This window comes from Gymnoscopelus microlampas (assembly GCF_963454915.1).
Source record: "Gymnoscopelus microlampas genome assembly, chromosome: 9".
Classification (NCBI taxonomy): domain Eukaryota; kingdom Metazoa; phylum Chordata; class Actinopteri; order Myctophiformes; family Myctophidae; genus Gymnoscopelus; species Gymnoscopelus microlampas.
The window spans coordinates 1,081,642-1,088,477 of NC_139946.1; positions in this window are offsets into that span (position 1 = coordinate 1,081,642).

A 6,836-nucleotide genomic window follows, 5' to 3' on the forward strand; every position below is an offset into this window, starting at 1 on the left:
AACACATGGAGACGACATGTAACGAGGGCTTAATGTGAAACCTACTTTGTCTTGCTACAGTGTCACTAGCCTGGGCAGCATTCCATTTTCGGGTATATGATCCAGTCGGGAGCGGAAGTAAAAAAAAGAAAAAGTGGCCGGATGGGCAGAACCGGAAAGACGTCTCAACCCAAAATAGGTCCGTGCTAATAAAATCCTTGATGCAGCATTGTTTAGCTTATTTTTTAAATGTAAATGTGCGTGCACTATCCGGAGACTATTTAGCGTCGGTATTATCCCACGGGGAAATTCTATTCCATTTAAATAGGGATTGGGGAACCAAAACAAAGCGGCACCGCAAAACCGGATGGGCAGAATCCGGAAAGGGGATTCTTTTTTCTTTTTTTTTTCAGTAGGCGTGGTCTAGACCGGATCATATGTTGTCTTCTGGAACGCAGACCAGGCTTTCCTCCGAGGTAGAAAGACTGGTGATGCGAGGTTACAGTGTCACACACAAAAGTAGCAACAATTGCTGATCTACAAGCTCATGTGACACGGGTGTGAGCTTGTAGATCGGTTATTGTTGCTACTTTATTTGTTTTTAATGGTCATGTGCGTCTGTGTTTTATAAATATTGAATCAATGAAAAGGATCAAGAGCTTCTGACTAAAATAATAACAGGATACATTTTCCATTTCCTGAAAAGTAACAGTTTTGGACATACAAGATTTCCACCTGACAGTGACGATATACAATGCCCAGTATACATATCGTCATGTCAGGCAGAAACCAGCTATCTCCATTTTTCAACTGTTTTTTAAAATGTATTAAATCAGTGCTATTGAACACCCTTACTGTCTGTGTGTTGTTTTTTTTTACAAATACTGAACCGATGAAAAGTATTAAAAGGCACTTCTGACCAGTGGTGGAAAGAAGTACTCAAATGTTTTACTTAAGTAGAAGTATCAATACTACAATGTAGAAATACACTGTTACAAGTGAAAGTCCGGAATTCTAAATTTACTTGAGTAAAAGTAGGCCTACAAAGTATTGGTATCTAAATGTACTTAAAGTCCCAAAAGTAGAAAGTACTCATTATGCAGAATGTCCTATTTCACAAGTTTTCAAATGTATAAAATGTATAACAAATCTTTTGAAAATAGCAGATCTACAAGATCTACTATCTTCTCTATTTTTCATTATTATTATTATTATTGTTATTATTATTATTATTATTATTATTATTATTATTATTATTACCATTATTATAAAATACAAACATTGATATATGGAAGTCCACCAGGTGGCAGAATGCCTCTATCTACAGTACCTGAAGAAAGACCACAGCATTAGGCCTATTAGTCAGGTTCACTATGTGTTCTTGTTCAAAATTTGTGGAGATTAGCAAAACAATACTTTATTTTTATCTTCAGAACATGGGGAATCCAAAAATCTATGTTTGCATTTGCACAGACACCTGCATGTCCGCCATATTGGACGTTCAAAATGGCCACCATAAAATACATAATTTGTGATATCTTGGCTTCTAAACAACATAGAAAGTTAATTAAATATACTAATCCAATGTTTTCTGGGTCACGGAATCCAATAGAGACCTAAAGGATTGTGCACAGGGACTTGCAGTAGCGCCACATAGGGGATGGCCAGTGAAATTCAGGTTTACTATGTTAAAAAATATATTTTCGTTAAAAGGTTTGGATTAGAAAAATATACACTTTTGGAATCTTCAGAGCATGAGGAATCCAAAAATCCTTGTTTGCATTTGCACAGATACCTGCATGGTCCACCATATTGTTCAATATGGACGACCTAAAATATATAGCCTAATTTGTGCTATCTTGGATTCTAGACAACCAACCTTAGTTAATATGTTTCCAGGTCAAGGAGTCCAATAAAGACCTCAATGTAGTTATTATATAAAAGCAAGAAAACAAATGTAAATGGAAAATATAGTCTTTATATTTGTGTAATATCAACACATCATTGACTTTATTACACCACAGGTTTACAGATGTAAAGAAATGGGTGAAAAACTCCATTGTTTCTGTTGTTTTCAAAGAGAAGAAAAGAAAAGAAGAGGGCGGGGAGAGCAAGGAGAACAATCTATCAGTAATAGAAAACATGTCAAGGATATACAAATGGCATAAACCAACAGATACAGTATGTACATGAGAATTTTCAGCATTACAGTCTGCGTCGTTTTCGCAGTCACTTCCAAACAAAGTTCTGTGCAAGTTGTGTCTCCTGCATGAACATCTCTGGGTTGTACAATGGGTTTTGCACTGACATCTGACCAACTCTACAATGGCCTGTGGTGCAGGAGGAACCTTTGTGGTAGTAGGTAGTATCTCACCATGGCTCCATGTTTGAGTGGGTCAAAAAGACTCTGCCACGTCACAGTGGCTTGGCACCACACCCTACTTTGATCATGCACACGTTCAATGTTCTCCTCAAGGGCACCAACGGTAGGAGGCAACTTGCTGCTTTATGCCAGATGTTTGCAAAACAGATACCACCTTAGGTCAGGAATGTTTGTTATATGGATGCCCCTTGGGCAGTACATCATACAAAGTTGGCCAATGCATCATTCACCTCCTGTGTTAGGTCGCCTTCCTCTGTTAGTTTCTGTTAGTGGTCAGATGTCAGTGCAAAACCCATTGGACAACCCAGAGAAGGTCATGCAGGGGACACAACTTTGTTTGCACAGAACTTTGTTTGTGTGGAAGTGACTGCGAAAACGACACAGACTGTCTGTAATGCTGAAAATGACACCCCAGACAGTGATGACGAGCTGTAAAAGAATATTCCTGAATGATAGATCTAGTAGATATTGTATGTATATAGTTCAATCGTTCATACTGTTTTTGCACCTTAATGTCTAATATCATACCTGCTGCTAATGTAGACCTACCAAAGTGTCACCACCTTGCACCTTTTTTTTCTAATTTTTATGTAAGCCTTTTTTCACCCGGTGCCAATTAGCTAAGTGATCCTGGGCACTACACTCCCCCCACCAGCCTAGGGAGGCCAAGGCCGAGCTCATGCCTCCTTCAATGCATGAGAGCCAACTGACCTTCTTGTCACCTGACAGGGGGGAGTTTCCCTGGTTGGACGTAGCGTGTGGAAGGAACACGTTATTCCAACCAGTTCCCTTCCCCTCCATCAGGCGCCCCGGCTGACCAGGGGGAGGAAGTATAGTGACCAGGATTACTACATGTTTTTGTGAGGGTATTAACTACCCTAGGAGACACGGGAGAACATGCAAACTCCACACAGAGTAGGCCCTTTCGCCTTATGTCTAACCTCATGTACATACTGTATCTGTTGGTTTACGCCACTTGTATATCCTTGACATGTGTTCTATTACTGTTAGATCTCCTTGCTCTCCCTGACCCCCCCCCCCTCTTCTTTTCTTTTCTTCTCTTTGAAAACAACAGAAACAAAGGGTTTTTCCACCCATTTCTTTACACCTGTAAACCTGTAAAGTCAATGATGTGTTGATACTACACAACTATAAACACTATGTTTTACATTTACATTTGTTTTCTTGCTTTTCTATAATCCTGAGAACTACATTGAGGTCTGTATTGGACTCCTTGACCTGGAAAATATATTTAATTAAGGTTGGTTGTCTAGAATCCAACGTAGCACAAATTAGACTATATATTTTATGTGGTCCATATTGAACATGCAATATGGCGGCCATGCAGGTATATGTGCAAATGCAAACAAGGATTTTTGGATTCCCCATGCTCGGAAGATTCCAAAAGTGTTATAGTTTTGCTAATCAAAAATTCGTAACAAAAGTATATTTTCTAACATAGTCAACCTGCATTTCCATGGCCATCCCCTAGGGGGCGCTGCTGCAAGTCCCTGTGCACTATCCTTTAGGTCTCTATTGGATTCCTTGGCCCAGAAAACATAGGATTAGCATATTTAATTAACTGTCTATGTCGTCTAGAAGCCAAGGTAGCACAAATTTTATATTTTATGGCGGCCATTTTGAACGTCCAATATGGCGAACATGCAGGTGTCTGTGCAAATGCAAACATAGATTTTTGGATTCCCCATGTTCTGAAGATAAAAAAAATGTATAGTTTTGCTAATCTCCACAAATTTTGAACGAAAGTATATTGTTTTACATAGTGAACCTGACTATATGTTCCAACTTCATTTTTCATTACTTCATTTCTCCAGTGTTCCAGGTCTTTATTGCAGGTTATACATGTGGCATTATTTCCTCTGCCTTTATTTGATCTACAGTAGTCATTTCCTCTTGTTAATTATAACCATTTGAACATAAAAAGTGGTTGTGCCTATTCCTATTTGAGGATGCATGTTTCTGTGCTTAATATGGATAGTGGTGGACAAAAAACTCAACCCCGGTACTTGAGTCAAAGTAGAAATACTCGTGGTCGAATATTACTCAACTACAAGTGAAAGTTGCTCAGTCAAATTTTACTTGGGTTAAAGACCTTCATCTCCCACCCAATGTACGACCCCCCCCGGGTTAAAGACCTTCATCTCCCACCCAATGTACGACCCGCACCCCCCCCCCCCCCCTCCCCTGTATGAATGAATGAACCCGGTCTTAAAGGGTTAAGGCATGCACAGCTGAGAGAGAGGGGCTGTGTCTTTGACACCCGTGTCCACTGATAGTAGAGGTGTCAGACACAGCAGTCATCACTTGGCATGTATCTTGTCAGATAGTACAAGGGACACATTGTTGTGGGCAAGCCATGCAAGCCATGCCATACCAAAAGTAGACTTTATGCACTGCTGTGATGTAGGTTAACACCTTCTCAGTGTTATTAAGGCACAGGCACAAAACCCAGTTAAGATACTGTAGGCCTACATGTCTGAATATCGCTGGGTGGAAAGCTTTTGTGTCCATAAACTTACCTTTAGCTTTCAGGAAATGTAACACAAGAACTTGTGATCCAATGTAGTTATTATTTAGTCACAAGCTCTTGTCAATACTTTGCATTGGTTCAATATTTATAAAACATGCACGCACGCACGCACGCACGTGCGTGCGCACACACACACACACACACACACACACACACACACACACACACACACACACACACACACACACACACACACACACACACACACACATACTGTCATGCGACGAAGTTGGGAATTGAAAATAAATATGTAATATTTCAATATGAAATATGGAGATACATGGTTTCTGCCTGACAGCGACAATATGACATAACCCCTAAAGTCTTCACCAGATTCATATTACTCTACTTCTATATTGGCTTATTACCTATTAATTATTACACCTTACATTATTATATTATAACTTGTATTATAACTTGTGTCATGTCTGCTGGACATTACCACACCAACATCTCAGTGGACATACATGTATGCATGTGGCCAATACAATCTTTGACCGTTGAAGTAACAGACAAAACTGACGTTTGATTCAAACATGTAAGCTGTGCTCAATGCTGTCATCACCCTAATGCTATGTGTGTAAATGCTTCAAATGAGTTATTGTCTCCAAAAGGCATGGCGAGAGAGTATGTTTTACCCCCCGTCCGTCCGTCCGTGTGTCCGTCATTCGATCTGTCTGTGTACAGCTAATCTCCGGCACCGTTGGCTTGCTCGCAGCGAAACTGTGCACACACACTCCCTGGATACCAGAGCAGAACCTCTGCCCCAAATTTTCCACAGGGGCCTGTTATAGCGCCACCAGGAGGCCGATTGGTGCAAAACACATTTCTTGATAGTACTCCTACAGATTTTGTCCAAACAGCACGCAAATCGGTACACAGTATCTAGTCATTAAACAAAACTGGTCTTTCAGATTTTTCATATTCCTTCCTGATTGACTAAAATTGCCTTTCAAAGTTTGCAGGAGTGCTCTGTTTTGAAAAAAAAATGCCTCAAATCATGAACACAGCATGCAATTTCCGTGAAATTTTTCACGCACATTCCCACTACGTCAAGGAAGAAATGCTACTTGAAAATGTTAAAATCAGCCTCATGGTGGCGCTATAACAGACCAATTTGTGTTTTTGCCTGTACCGATCTGTGTAAAACTTTGTATGCACACTCTCTAGAGGCCAAGGAAAAACCTTTGCCCTGCATTTTTCACATCTGCCTTTTATAGCGCCACCAGGAGGCCGACTTATGTAAAACACATTTTTTGATTGTAAGCCTTCAGATTTTATCCAAATTTCACGCAAATCAGTACACATGATCTCTATAGTCATGTGATCAAGAAGGATCTGTTATATGTTTCATAGTCCATCCTGATTGACTAAAATGTACATCTAAAGTTTGCAGGAGTGGCCCGTTTTGAACAAAATGCCGCAAATCATGAACGCAGCGTCCGATTGCAGTGAAACTTTGCTCGCACATTCGCACTACGTTGAGGAACAAATGCCACCATTTTAACATTGCCCTATTATAGCGCCACCTTGAGGCAATTTGTTTGCAACAGTTTTCTTTTTTATATTACTCCTACAAATTGTGTCCAAACATCATACAAATCGGTACCCATTATCTCCACTAGTCAAGTGGTCAAGATGGTTCCGTCCGATTTTTCATATTACATCCTGATTGCCGAATTCCGAACATTGCTGCCCCACAATAACCTACCTGACCTGGCGGAGACCTGTGCTCCGAGGAGCACTTTTTCTAGTTATAGTCTTTAACCACTTCTGGGGAATGGGAGTATTTGCCAGAAACAGACTTGGTGTAGAACAGGCTACTTCATTTATTTCATATATGTTTTTTTTACATTAAGCACTTGAACCGCTATTGAGGCGAACATTAGCTAAAATAGCAGAATTACAACCTCACAACACCTC